We start from the raw sequence: 16,111 nt of genomic DNA, 5'->3' as shown, positions 1-16,111 counted from the left end.
AAATGGAAGAAAACGAGCAGTGTAGTGTTCCCATGCTTGGATCTAGGTAGAGGCCCGACAAAATCGGCGCAAAGTGTCGTAAATGGCTCATCGACTTGTCTCGTGAGCATTCTTCCCGCTAGCCGCTGTTGGTTGGTCTTGAATCGTTGGCAGCTTTCGCATTTCTGGACGTGGCGTCTGGCGTCGCGATACATTCCTGGCCAGTAGTATCGCTGGGATAGCCTGATGATTGTCTTGCGGATGCCTTGATGACCTGCTGTTGGAACGTCATGGCACTCTTCGAGAACACGGCGACGATGATTCCGGGGAGCACAGAGCTTCCACGGGACGTAGCCGTCGTCGTTTGGCCTGTGCCCCAGGTTCCGATACAGTTGTCCATTTTCCAGGGTGTACTCCGAGAACTTCTGTGGATCTTCCTGTACTTGCTTTATCTTGTTCGTAAGCCACGGACAAGATGATTCTCCTTCGGCTTCAATTCGATACATGTTTTCCAGAGGCTGCCTTGAGAGTGCGTCGACCACGACCTTTTGCTTGCCGGCTCTGTAGCGAATGTCGAATTGATATTGTTGCAGTTCCAGCGCCCATCGTGCAACTCTCCCTAGGGGACTCTCGAGTGTATTTAGCCACTTGAGTGCCAAGTGATCCGTCACCACCTCGAATTGGTAGCCTTCTAGGTAGCACCTCAGCTTCCGAATTGCAGAAATGACAGCTAGACATTCCTTGTCGGTAGCAGAGTAGTTCTGCTAAGCTGTTCTTAACCTGCGACTGATATATAAAATGACTCGCTCCTGCCCATCGATCTCCTGCGTTAATACCGCACCGATCCCGAGATTTCTAGCGTCCGTTTAAAGTACGAACTTGTGGCTAAAATCCGGGCATGCTAACACTACAGCTGTGGTGAGTAAAGATTTCAAATTATCAAATGCTGCTTGCTGTTCTTCGCCACACGCCAAAATCTTCCCTTCTTGAGTAGCTGGGGCGTTGGCTGCACAACCGCAGGAAAGTTTGGAACAAATCTGCAATACCAGGATGCCATCCCAATACATTGGCGAAGTACCTTCAAGTTCGTTGGCGGCTCTAGGTTCCGTACAGGAGAGACTTTGTCGGGATCTGTGTAAATGCCCTTGTTGCTGGGAACATGGCCCAAGTATTTGAGTCTCTGTTGAAAGAAGGCCCATTTCTCTGGGTTTCTTCTTAGATTTGCTTCTCGTAATCGTATATAGACTTCGCGCAAGTTTCTGATGTGGTCATCGAAATCTTAGCCTATAATGGTGACGTCATCCAGGCAAAAGCGTTGGGTTCCATGTCTGTGTGTTTGAAATCCAGTTCTTATCTCGTCTTCTAACTGCTAAAAATATTTGGAGGGAAGAAAAAATTCATAAAATTCTTTTCGGAAGGTAGCCCATGTTGCATTCTGTAACGGTTTGTGCGGAACCAGAGATCGGCTTTCTCAGTTAGAACCTCTGGCATGGCGCATGTTAGCTCGTCGAACTCGATGCCGTAGGATATAGCTCTTTCTTCGAGTTGCTCTGTAATAGAGGTTTCACTAAGATCTTATCCATCTCTTACCTTCTCTACCTCATACCTGCCATGCTTATGAATCTTTACAATCTTATACGGACCTAGATATTTTCCGTTAACCTTCAAGCCTACTCCATACTTAGGACGCTTAATCGCCACTAGATCATCAATCTTGTATCGCTTTTCTACTTTCCTTTTTCCATCAAATGATCGTTTATTCTCTTGTTGTATGCTTTAATATTTTCTCTTGCATCTTTCCTTACTTGGTCACGTTCGTCATCTAAGTCCTCTATAAGTGATTGCTTTACTATCTCCTTAATATCTGAATTTTCTGGACAGCGCCTGTCAAAATTTTAAACGGGGTTATCTTTGTAATTCTTAGTTCGGTATTGTTCATTAGTGGTTTCACTCTACCTCCATATTTGTACCAACCAACTAAACTAAACTTTGACAACATAGGTACTACAATTCTATGAATCCGTTCGACTTGTCAATGCCGCGTGGTACTCCTGTTGTTATCAGACAATGTTGAATCTTTTTCCTAACACAGGATTCTTGGATCATATTGGCTGTGAAAGCTGCACTTCTGACACAATTCTATACGGGCTACCAAAATTAGCAGCCTGTTGTTCTAAGAAATTGATAACTTCTTCGGCTCCTGTGCTACGGGTTGGATACAACGAGGCACATTTGGAAAATTCATCGGCGATTACTAAAATGTGATTATATCTTTTCTTGGTTACCTGGGGGTGGTTAATGGGGGTGCTGAGTGACGAAAATTTGTTGTTGAAGATCAATTTTGTTTACATTTTTCGTGTGTGTGTATTGTGTACATTTGATGTTGAAGGTCACTTTATATTTATATTTTTTGTTTGTATATACATTTGTTGAGGATCAGCCACAGCTGCGCTTATTATAAAAAGCAAGATATTCGCTTGTTTCGCACACACACTTCAGCTTTTTTTTTGAGAGGGTAGTCTACCTGTTTAGCTGTAAACATAAGATTCGCAAGTTTGAGAGTACAACGTAGCTGCTTAGCTGTAAACACAAAATTTCAAAGCAGTTCAATCTACATAATGAAACTAGTAAAAAAGCTAAAGTCGGGTGTCCCGACTTTGAAATACTATGTACATATGTTTAGAATAATTATAAAAATTACAAAAATTAAGAGAATTAAAAAAATATTGGATCGATTTCACCTCTCTCGGTATTCGAACTCACGTACATATAGAAAGCAATTGCGTCTTTGTGAATGTATGAAAGTCTATGCGCGTCTATTCGTGTCTGTGTAAGCATGTTTGCAGTCAACGCATCAGCATCAACACCAGCTGCGGGCAGCGGTTGGGTAGCGAATATATTTATGGCTATAATTTCTTTTTAATTCGGTCTATCATAGTGAATCTTGGCACATGGTGCTAACTGGGGGGATTTGCAAATTTGAGTTCGAAATGCCAAGAATTACGGGAGTTACGATTTGTGGGGGAGAGGGGGGAGGGAGGGAAATTCCAAAATACACAACTCGTATAGCGTACATAAGGCATCTTTGTGAAAAATTTGGTGTCTCTATCTCTTATAGTCTCTGAGATCCAGGTGTTCATACGGACAGACAGACGTCCTGTCGGAATCCTACGACAACGATGATAGTGTACTGCAGGGGTTATTCGAGAGCCTAAATAATTGCCAAATAGACCGAGCAGGCAGGGAAATGAACGCTGAAGAGTTAAGGGCCATTATCGATGCTGCGGTATCCTCCGCCTTGGCAATACAGGCAGTTCTGTATGATCAGAGGACAGAAACCCTAAAGGGGGACATCAACGGCCAAATTTCCGAACTTTCACAGCGCATACAAAGTGTGCAAATAGCTCCTCCGGAGGTGGAAGTTTATAGTGATGTAGAGCTCGTGGCCCGCTGTGACGAGCCCTTAGACGCTGTAAAGTGTTTAGCCGAGTTTTTTTTTTGGCACGCAGGAGACATACGTGTCTTGGCATCAAGCCCTACAATGGTAGCTAACGCCACAACCAGGCGGTTATTATAAAAAAGGAGCAAGGTAAGAGGTCCAGCAGATGCTGTCCTCCACTATTTCATCACTCCTATGAATTTCGAGGCCATAATAGGCAGACTTGATTCCACGTATAGTGACAAAAGACAAATACACGTCATCGAACAGGAATTGGGTACGCTCGGGCAGGGAAATCTTTCGTTGTTAGAATACTATAAAGAGGTAGAAAAGAAGTTGATATTACTGACAAATAAGGTCAAAATGTCCTACGATATAGACCGAGCGAGGGGCATGTTCGAAAAGTATGGTGCTCAAGCGGAATCTTACGGATGTGCTTTACGCAGCACATCCCTCCTATTTGCGTTCGGGCTTGTCATTGACCCAGGAAGTGGAGGCGAATCATGGAACGTATGACTTTGCGTCAAATTACGCCAGAAGCTTAGAGCGAAAGTCCCAGAAATTGGAGCTGCGGCCACACGGTAGGCAACAGATGAGGCAGCAGGGTTAAAAAGGCGGGTCTCAGACGCACCAAAGAAAGAGTCAATTTTTTGGCCGACAGCAGTGTGGCCAGCAGCAGCTTGAGCTAACGCAAAGGGGACAGGCCCAGGGGGATTTTGGTGCGCCCATAGACGTAGACCCCTCTTCGTCGAAATTTCGACATTCAACTACTTGGCGGCAGAACCAGAACCCAGGGAGACATTACGGGGCAAAACCTATCCAATCTGACCGCATGATCGGCCAAAGAAGGCAAAGGGTCAACCACATTGCCCAGGGGAATAACCAAGAATACGCACATTTTTTAGAGGAAGCTCCCTGCTGCCCTTCATCAGACGAAGAGTAGCGGGGGTAGTCATAATACTATATAAAGCCCTGCACGGGCATGAAAAATGTGGTCCCGGTCTATACCCCCTTTTCAGCGCACTCACTTTACGGTTCAACCAGCATCGAGGAAAAGTTTATTGAGAATGTTCGGTGTTAAATCAGAATTTTTTTTGGTTTACAACCTCTCAACGTTTGAAGGGATCATTGGCCTTGACTTGCTAACGCAAATGGGCGTGGTCCTAAGTTTACAAACCGCTGAGTTGAAATTTGGTGCCAAATCGGAAATCATTGAGTACCACAGGTGTTCCAATATCAACTTTACTAACGTTGACGACATTGAGGCACCAGAGGGGGTAAAAAAACCTGTATTAAAATGCTGAAAAATAGAATAAAAGCTTTCGCAGACACAAACGAGGCTCTGCCATATAATACTTCTGTCGTCGCAACTATTAGGACGAAGAACTCTCAGCCAGTTTATTTTAAGTTGCTGGCTCAGCGTGATCAGAAACCGAAAACTTCTTTTTCGGTAAACGGAGGGAAGTACGTATTTTGCCGACTTCCGTTTGGTCTAGAAAATGCAGGCAGTATTTTTCAAAGATCCATCGATATTTTGCGCGAGCAGATCGGCAAGACATGTTATGTCTACGTCGATTATGTTATAGTTTTTTCTGAAAATGAGGCAAATCATGTCAAACACGTTGACTGGGCCTTATATATAGATTATATGATGCAAACATAAGAATTGCTCAAGCGTCTAGTTTCTCGGTTTCATTGTAACCAGCGAAGCCGCAAGAACAGACCCTGAAAAGGTGAAAGCCATAGGGGAATTTTCTTAGCCGAAAAATTTCTTCGAGCTCAAATCATTCTTAGGGTTGGCGAGCTACTATAGGTGCTTTGTAAAAGAGTTTGGTTCAATTGCAAGGCCCCTCTCAAACATTCTTAAAGAAGAAAATGAGTTAGTCAGCCAGCACAAGTCAAGGAAAGTTCATATTGAGTTTGACGAGATCCAACGTCATGCGTTTGAAAAATTAAAAACATTATCGCATCTGAGGATGTTATGCTAATGTACCCTGATTATAAAAAGCCGTTCGATCTAACGACCGACGCTTCGGGTCATAGCATAGGGGCAATTCCCTCCCAAGGTGGTCATCCGATTACGATGATCTCTAGGACATTGAAGGACAGGGAGATGAATTATGCCATAAATTAAAGAGAGCTTCCTGCTATAGTGTGAGCTCTCGGAACACTTCGTCATTACCTCTACGGGGTGAAAGACATAAACATTTTTACCGACCACCAACCGCTGACATTTGCCGTTTCGGAACAAAACCCCAACTCGAAAATTAAGCGTTGGAAGGCACGCATAGACGAGCTTAATGCCAAGGTATTCTATAAACCAGGCAAGGAAAATCATGTTGCCGACGCCATGTCGCGACAGAATGTCAATACATTGGAAGACCAATACCCTGAATCAGACGCAGCCACTATGCATAGTGAGCTGTCGTTGACCTACACGATCGAGTCCACAAGCAAGCCATTAAATTGCTTTAGGAATCAGATTGTCCTAGAGAAGGCGCGCCTCCCACTAAAGCGAAATTTTATTTTATTTGGCGAAAAAACTCGCCACATGATAGATTTCACGGACAAAGAAAATCTGTTCGAACAAGTAAAAGAGGTGGTGAGCACAGGCGTGGTAAATGCAATATACTGCGACCTGCCCACATTAGCATGCATCCAGAACGACTTGGCTCGAAATTTTCCTGCCACGAAGTTCTGGCACTGCAAGAACAGACATCAGACATCTTCGACATTAATGAAAAGAGAGAAATCCGCACAACTGAGCATAATCGAGCTCATAGGGCCGCTCAAGAGAACGTGTAACAAGTCTTGTCTGATTATTATTTTCCTATTATGACTAGGCTCGCTAACGAAATTGTATCAAACTGTAGGAAAGCAAAAACTGGGAGAAACGCCAATTCCGTCCCACGCGGGTGAGAGACTACAAGTAGATATCTTCTCAACATATAAGATATTTTTTTGACATGTGTGGATAAGTTCTCTAAGTTTGCTGTGGTGCAACCAATTGCATCACGGACAATAGGGGATCTGAAAGCACCCCTGATACAATTAATGAACACCTTTCCATACGCCCGCGCGATCTACTGTGATAATGAGCCGTCGCTTAAGTCGGAAACGGTAGGATCGCTTTTATTAAACAATTTTGAGGTTAATATTGTGGAACGCAAAGAGTGTAACACAAAATAAAACACTGACTGTGTGGCTGAATCGTAACAAATGTCTTATTCACTCGATCGTCGACTTAAGACTAAATTTATCGCTGCTCGCAGGCAGCTCTCTTGTAGCTCGCAGGCTTGCATTACAAACGAGAGAGTATTTCCGTTACAGTAGTGAGATATAGCGGCATGAGAGAGCCAACAGTGCTACCATATAGGTAGCCACACTATGGAGAATGCGCCTCCGCTGCATACAATTAATGAACATCTTTCCATACGCCCGCGCGATCTACTGTGATAATGAGCCGTCGCTTAAGTCGGAAACGGTAGGATCGCTTTTATTAAACATTTTTGAGGTTACTATGGAGAATGCGCCTCCGCTGCATAGTACGTCAAATAGGCAGGTGGAACGTTTTCACAGCACGCGCTTGGAGATGGTGAGATGGTTGAAAATCGAAAGGGGGATCGAGGACACAATCGACGTAATACTTCCGGCCACGGCAGAATATAATCGTACAATATACTCGATCTCGGACAAAAGACCTGTTGACATACTGCATGCCTTTGACCAGGGGTTGTTGGAGGTGGTAAGGGGCAGGGTGGAAAAAGCCCAGAACCTCCTGCACAACAGGGAGAACTAATGCAGACAAAATAGAGTATTCGAAGTGGGAGAAAGGGTCCTGGAAAAAACTAACAGAAGGCTGGGCGCAGACTTAGGAACAACATTTCTAATTAAGGGCAGAGTTGTCCACAAGGACAACATAAAATATTAACCAGGGTAGCTTCAATACCCAAAAATCAGATTAAGCACACTTGAATTTCTGTTAGCCTGACGCGACTCTAAATTTTAATTTGGACGCTTGGTACTTTTATTGCTAGAGGTGGCAGACGCTCGAATTACCGACTACTCCAATTCCAAGTATGTGCCGGTATAACACGGCAGCGTTCTGTCCCTCAGTCTCACATGCGCAAACTATTGGTCTTGGACACCGAGCACGTAAGAAATTTGTTGTCCGAATGTGCACCATAGAATATCGAGAAGTTTAGACTTTTCGGGTACAGCCTTAAACATTATCGCAACTACCTCTGAAGGTAGGTAGTTAAGCTCCGTAGTAGTTAGGCTCCGTATTTCTGTAATTGTTCTGTATTAAAAAAACAAAAAAAAAAATTTAATGAAATATCTATTCCTAACAACATTTCTCCGCTGTAAAAGCAATATATATTTTTTTCCTTTTCAGTACTTTTCTTTTTCAACACGCTTAAACACCCACAAAAAAAAAAAAGTCAACAAAACTGATCTGCAAACGGCAGAAGATGTGTTAATATGTTTTCATTATGCAGATTGAACTGCTTTGGGATTTTATGTTTACAGCTAAGCAGCTAGCCTGTCCTCTCAAACTTTAGAATCTTATGTTTACAGACAAGCAGCTACGCTACCCCCTCAAAAACAAAGAACAAAAAAAACTGAAGTGGGTGTGCGAAGCAGGCGAATATCTGGCTTTTTATAATAAGCGCAGCTGTAGCTGCGCTGTGCAGACTTTGCAATTTGTTTTGGGAAGTAAACAGCCAGCTTGACCTTCAACATCAAATGTACACAAAATACACGTACACACATACACGCACACATGAAAAATGTCAATAAAACTGATTTTCACCCTGATCCTCAACAAATGTATACACATAAAAACAAACAAAACTGATCTTCAACAACAAATTTTCGTGACTCAGAACCCCCATTCCCGTAAACGTAAACAGCAACAAAAATGTTAACAATGCTGACCTAGAAGAACATAAAAACAATCCTGACCTTGGACAACATGTGCCGTCACTTCGTGGGCCAGAATCCCCATTCCCTTGCCTACCAACCTTTGAATTAACAAAAATGCACTCGACCCAATTTCCAACTACTCGATTTACTTTCTCTTTCAACTAATAAAATAAAACTTCTTCACTAAATCCTGCATTTTTTTCACTGAAAAATGTCCCTGTTAATGGGAAATTTGAATAATCTCAGTTTCCATTTGAGAAGGAACGACAATCAAATCTCGGTCAGGGTCTTTGAATAATACCTGATTTTCAATGTATAAATCTTCATACCCACTACTTTCTACTAGTTCCCTTACTACTTTTGTCCAATCGTCTGTCAGTTGTGCTTCCTTTAACCGATGCATCACACTATCGATTAAAACGAAGCATGAAACTCGGCTTAATGCATCCAAATTCATTGTAATGGCAAACGCATTACAATCAGTTACGATTTTGAATTTTGTTCCCAAGACATACACGCGCCACTTTGTTAAAGCTCCTATAACTGCCAAAACTTCGAGTTCATACAAGTATGAATTGTAATTTTCTTCACAAGGCTTTGTCTTACGGCTCATGTACATAACTGGATGAAACAAACTATCTCCTGGGTTCCTTTGCAACAAAACGGTCCCAAACCCAAATTTAGATGCAGATGTAGGAATGTCTGTTGCCAATTGCGGATTATATAACATCAAAACTGATTTACTTGTTAACGCCACCTTTAACTCCAATTAATTTTCAATCCAATCCGCAACTTCCAGTAATTTTTGCAATTTCTGCAACCCTTCATCAACTACTATTATTGATTAACACTGCGGAAGAATTTGAAATGCCAAATGGTACATAACTGGCAACTCATCTGTCGGACATATTTTCATTTTTACTCTACAATTTATATTTCTCTTCAGATTATACTGATTTATCATTCGCTTTCGACGCATTCGCTTCACGTCGCTCATTTGCATCTCTGATAAATCTTATAAAACAATTTTTTTTATCGTGACTTTGCTGAACATGCGTAAGCTTTTAAACTCTTTCATCAGTTCATTACATGACCATTTTGCTTTCTGTTCACCATATATTTTGTATTCTTCATTACATGCTGATCTACGTACAAACTCTGTTCCATTTTTCTTTACTTTCATATCTATATTTTCTAGTATTGTTCTGCCTAAGATAGCCTCAAACCCATGTCTTCATCAGCAATGACATGAAACTCAAGATTCTTTTCGATGTCATCTATCTGCACTGCATTTTACAAAAATATTGCGACGCAACAAACACAAATCTGCTCCTGTATCTACAAGTCCTTTAAAAATAGCCCTTGAGTGCACTACGGACTTCAGTTCTAGCCCAGAAGAATAATTTGAGCCAGTAAATTGTGTAACGCTACCTTCTGCATCCTTCAATGTAAACCATGACTTAGCCAATCCTAGAGTCTGCGGGTTCTAAATTAATCTAATTCACTTGAGCTGGGATTTCTACCTTGATTCGTTCCATTTCTTCCTCACTAGCATTTACTTCTTTATTATTCGCTGAAATTAATTCGTTTAGTTAATTGTGCGCGCAAGTTCACCACGAGCAATGCTACGATCTCGTCTTTATTCATTTTTCAGCTGTAACAAAACAAAAATCAAGTTATTGAAAATATTTCTAAACTTAAATTCAGTTTTCCATAAATCATTCAAATCTAGTGACTTACAAATTAATTCGCAATGACTCTCAAACTGTGCCAATACAGTGACTTGCAAATTGCCCACTATGGCTTTCAAACTGTCCAGATCAACAGTTCTTACACACTGCTATTTTTTAACATTCTGTCAACTGCATTTGAAAAATTATATGTTAAAACTAGCAGGTATTGCCCGTCTTAACCCGGCTCAATATAATGTTTCCAATTGTATTTATTTTGTGTGTGCATAACCTACCCATATGTTTTCACCTTATAAGTTACCAGTAGGAAGGCATTTAAGGTATTTAAATGAACATTTTCTGTTCTTGACAAAAAATTGTTCAGTAGTCCGTTACATTTTTGTTCTTGCCAAACTATTTCGTTAAACGAACATGACCACTATAACTAATATTTTTTAAAGCTCGTTTTCCCCCCTTTGGAGCTAGAATTTTCCAAAAGCCTTTCTTAGTGTGCTCCTACACTATGATGGATACTATGAAAGGATACTTGAGTCCAAATTTCATCTTTTACCGTTTGGGCTGTGCGTTGATCACCAATTAGTCAGGACAAACTGTTTTATATATAGAGATAACGCAACGTTTTAAGATAGACGATTTGCAAAAAAGGGAGAATAATTATAAGGGTATATCCTAATTTTAAATGCACATTTGAGCATTTTCGTGCCATATTGAGTCAATACGGTCACGCACAAACTCGGAATATGAAACACGGCACTCGTGTCAATGCCGTGCAGCGATAAGCCACGATCAAAAAGCACTGACAATTCTCATCTGAATTTGCTAGAGTAAAACTTTCGATAGTTGAAGCCACCGATACCATCAAAATATCGAAGTTTGAATGCAATAAGCAGAATATTTAAATAACAAAATCTAATTATTTATTGAGATCGATAAGAACAAATCATATACATACATACATCTGCCCGCAATGCGAAGCAGAATATGCGTAGCTCCGTTATTCGGTTTCTGCTTTACTATCGCATACGCAGTCGTTGCTTAGCGACGGTAACTGTAAACTTTTGGCGTTTTGCCTTTGCAATTAACATTAAATGGTCAAAACGAAAGAAGATGAGCGAGCCAACAACTTGAAGTTGTTGTTGTTGTTTTGTATTTACATGCTTCATACATATACAGGCATAGATACATATGCTTGTACATATGTATGTATGCATGGGCACACATAGACACGAACTGTTCCCAACTATTTGATATTTGATATATGGCAAGTAAAAAACATATTGCTATATTTTAATCGTTGAATGCCAATTTGTTGATATAGTTATGTTGATTACATTACCCAAATTTGAAATCGATCGGACAAAATTTATAACACAAACTATTCATTTGAAAAAGTGAATAAATATTAAAACCCCAATAATAAAATTAAATGCGATATATCGAAAATATCGATACTTGTGTTGATATATCGTAATACATGTCGAATACAAATACATCGAAAAACATCGTTTGAGAGTTATTGATTATAATACTGTATTCGATTGTACACTGTACACATACATACATACATACAAATTTATTTGTATGTGTACTGTAACTGTAAACTTTTGGCATTTTGCGTATATAATGAACAGGCGTAAATGATCAAAACGAAAGAAGATTTGCGAGCCAATAACTTGTTGTTGTTGTTGTTTTAAAAATTTTGATTTGAAACCATAGAAAACTATTTTTTACAATTAAACAACAGTGTTCGATAGCCCACTGCATACTTGTACATACAAACCTATATATGTATATAGGAATGTATGAACGTACATACATACTTATTGATGTACATACATACATATGTACATGCTATACATACAGACGTATGTACGTATGTAATACATATGGTGCTGGTGTAATTCATAATGCGAAATTCTTTCTAAGGGGAGCAATGTCCCCCCTGCCCAACCATCGTACGCCCTTGTAGTCCGTTGTCCTAAAAACCCCTTATGCCAAATGTACTAAACAAAGAAAAAATAACATAAAAATGTTTATGTTATAATGTTAATAATTTTTAATTAATTAACATTTTTTGCCCTGTCAGTGCAAGACGAATGTACTTTTATACATATGTATGTATGTATGTACATACATGTGTACAAATGAACATTCACACATTAGTGTCTCACATTTTGCTTTGGCTACTTCAACCGTTTGCACGCAACTACACGAACAGCTGCTTGTATGTATGTATGTGTGTGTGTGTATGTATACTTATTATTATTATTATTAACAGTTCGGCTGCAATGTAAAATGTACAGGCGAACAAATATTTAGCTATAGCTACGAGGCCTTAAGCTAGCATTAAATAACAGTTAAGGATATTTAAATTTGTTACATATAAATATATAGGACGGGGCTTAACTTATTGTATGTACAAATTATGTTATAGGGCCTTAAGGGTATTGCTATTGTTGAGGTATCGGATTATCGTTTCTATATTAAGGGGATTGAGATCAAAAAGGGATTGGACGGGGCTTATTGTGGGGAATAGAGAATTTCGTATAGGTTGTAAATGTGGGCATTCCGCCAGGATATGTTGAATGGTTATACGCTGGTTGGTGCACATAGGGCACAGGGGCGCTATGTGAGGACGATTAAAAAGGTAACTATGAGTGAGGTTGGTGTGGCCCAATCTTAAACGAATAATTTTCGAGAAAGTGGAGCGAGGAATTGAAAGCTTGGATTGATTTCGACCGTAGTCGTATATTGTATTCGCTTTTGTGTTGTTGGAATTGTAGTATGAGTTCGTTTGATGAAAAAGAGATATTTGTTCGGATTTGAAATGTTTTTTTATATGTTTTAGGATATCTGTGATATTAAAGTTATTGTGAAATGTGAGTGGGAGGAGAAAAGCGTCTTTGGCAGTCTTATCTGCATCTTCGTTGCCTTTTATCCCGCAGTGTCCAGGAATCCATATTAGTTTTAATTTTTTAATGTTTTTTAATAGTAATTGTCTTATGGCAGATGGGTAATATGAAGTATTGGTGGAATTGGAGATGGCGTTTATTGCTGAAAGGGAGTCAGTACAGATAGCTGTAGGATGAGGAGAGAGTTGCGATAAAAGTGTTGCTTTGTGGATGGCAATAATTTCGGCTGTATAGATGGAACTGTAGTAAGGTAATAGGTTTTGCTGGTGAGAATCATTAGCTACTATGCTAAAAGAAGCTGCACCGTTCATTTTGGAGCCGTCGGTATAAATGAATGAGTAAGATGAGTAGGTATTTTTCAGCTCTAGGAATTTTTGGTGGTAAACTTGTAACGGAGTAATGAGTTTGGGTAGTTGGTGTAGAGAGATGTCTATTGCGGAAGATACATCATTCCAGGGTGGAATAGGGTGTCTCTCTTGGGGAAAAGGTTTGAAGGGTAGACCAAGATCTAAAACTGATTTCAGGGCTCTATGTAGGGCGGATGGAATATTAGGGTTTGGCTTTCTTGATTTAAGTATTTTTTCTATTGTTGGTTTCAGTGGTGATCCGTTTGAAAGTAAAATTTGTCTAATAAGTTTGGCTGTGGAAAATTTTGTTCTGATATCTATTGGCATCATGTTGGCTTCGAAGAGGAGGTTGTATATGGGAGTGGAGCGGAAGGCACCAAGAGCAGATCTTATTGCGGAATGGTAAATTGTTTTAATTGGCTTTAAATAGGAAGCAGGGGAGTTTCCGTAAAGAAATATACCGAAATCTATCTTTGACATTATTAGGGAATTAATAGTGTGAATAACGCTGAGCTGGCTGCAGTTGTATTTATTGTTGGAAATGCATTTTATAATGTTAAGCTGTGTTGAAATTGAAGCGGTTAGGTTAGATATATGGTCCAGCCAGTTAAATCTTTTGTTAAATGTAATTCCTAGTATTTTTAATTTGTCTGTATTTTCTATAGGGGTAAGAGTGGTAGAAAGTTTGATTTGGCAGGAGTGCTTTTTGCAAATATGGAGGTGCTTGCATTTAGAGAGCGAGAGTTTGGCCCCTGAATGCTCGCACCAGGAGAGAATGTCGGTGAGTAAAGGGTCTATGTCTATTTGAGAGCTATTGTTTAATTTTTTAAATATATGGTAGTCATCGGCGTACGCACAAAAGTTAAATTGCTTGTGTTTATTAATTATGGAGTTAAGTTTGTTGAAGGCGATGATAAATAGGATAACTGACAGGGGTGATCCCTGAGGGATGCCGTTGTGTTGGGGAAGGGTTGAGGAAAAGTGGTAGTTGGCATAAACTTTAATTTTTCTGTTGGTCATAAAGTTAACGCAGTATTGGATTATTTTAGGACCTATTTTCCACGAACGCAACTCGTCTATTATTGAATGGATGCCAATTTTATCAAATGCTTTGGTAAAGTCGAGTGATATAATTGAGGCATGGTTTTTTGTAGATAGAGAGGACGAAATCAAGTGGTCTAAAACTAGTAGACTGTCCGAAATCGACCTTCCTTTTCTGAAACCTGTTTGACGGCTATCAATTGATTTATTATGGGAAACAAACCACCATAGCCGGTTGGCGATAATTTTGTCCAGGGTTTTGGCAACGCACGAGTTAAGGGATATGGGACGGTAAGAGTTGAGGGAAGTTTTATCGGAATGTGGCTTGTTTAGGGGAATTATTTTACTCAGCTTGTAGTGCTGAGGTATGTGGCTATTGAAGATGTTATTAAAGTGGTCCACTAAACGGAGCTTTACTGAGGGATGGAGGTTTTTCAGCATGGCGTAAGATATACGATCCAGGCCTGGGGATTTTCCTTTTAATTTTGAAAGAACTATGTTAAGCTCGAGAGTGGAAATAGGTGACTCTATTTTTAAGGCAGAGGCGGACGGCCGGTACTTGGGAGGGGCTAGTAGGGAGCTGTTTTTCAGAGTAATAAAGGTGTTGGAGAAGTTTTCATCACTGGATTCGGCAGACCAGAAGGTACACAGTTCATTGGCTATGGCTAAGTTGTCTGTAATATTGACTTGGGAATCTGATTTGGTAATGCAGTGGATTGAAAGACTTGGTTTTAGACCACAGAAAGAGCGTAGGTTGCTCCAAATCCTAGAGGAAGAAGAGCCGGGGTTGATTTCGGCGGTAAAGGATTCAAGGGATGTGCGTTTTGCTATTTTTACTTCTCGTTTGAATAGTGCATTTGCTTTTTTATAATTAATTATGTTAGTAGTAGATATGTTTCGTCTTAGTGTTAAAAAAAGGGAATTTTTAGATTGTTTTAATTTTTGAAGGTTTTTGTTCCACCAAGGGACCTGGTGTTTTATATTATGTTGGTAAGTGGACTGTGGGATGGAACAGTTCGCACTTTGGTGAATGATTTTTTGAATGTTTGCTGATTCCTTGTTCAGATTTTTACTTTTAGGGCGTTGGTGGTGAAAATGGTAGCTAGCGTCTTGAAATCTTGGCCAGTTTGCCTTATCTAGTTTGAATTTGGGAGTTATTATTGGGGTTGAGTTGGTTTCGAATAGGGATGTGATAATTGGGAAGTGGTCACTGCAGAAGGTATCGGATTCGGTGTGCCATGAGGAATGAAGAGCGAGAATTGGGGTGGCGAAAGTGAGATCAACATGGGTCAGGGTGCTATGTGTACTGAAATGGGTAGGAGAGCCATCGTTTAGTAGGATTAGCGGTGATTGTTGTATAAATTGGGCTATGATGTGTCCCTTCTTATTATTACGGGGCGATCCCCATAGCATATGCCAGCTATTGAAATCACCGGTGATAAGGGTGGGAGTGTCTATGTTGCTGAAGACATTTTCTAGGTTATTGATGGTAATCTTATGATTGGGGGGGATATATGAGCATATAATATTGAAGGTTAATTTAGAGTGGATTTTGATGCAAACGGAATCGAAGTCTTGTTGAAGGTGTATCTCAGTATGATGAATGGATTTGTGTACAAGAATAGCGACACCGCCTGACGCGTTGCCAGCAGAGTTGATATTGTATATAAGGTAGTTGATTGGGATAGGGAAGTTTCTTAGCGTATTTAGGTGGGTCTCTTGAAGAGATATAATTTTTGGGGAGAATTTTCTTATCAAAAGCTGCAATTGGTTGTA

The sequence above is a fragment of the Scaptodrosophila lebanonensis genome, unplaced genomic scaffold (genome assembly GCF_003285725.1).
Source record: "Scaptodrosophila lebanonensis strain 11010-0011.00,11010-0021.00 unplaced genomic scaffold, SlebRS2 tig00000145-arrow-arrow-pilon, whole genome shotgun sequence".
Taxonomy (NCBI): Eukaryota; Metazoa; Arthropoda; class Insecta; order Diptera; family Drosophilidae; genus Scaptodrosophila; species Scaptodrosophila lebanonensis.
The sequence above is the reverse complement of the archived record's forward strand: the minus strand, read 5'-3'. Positions refer to the sequence as shown.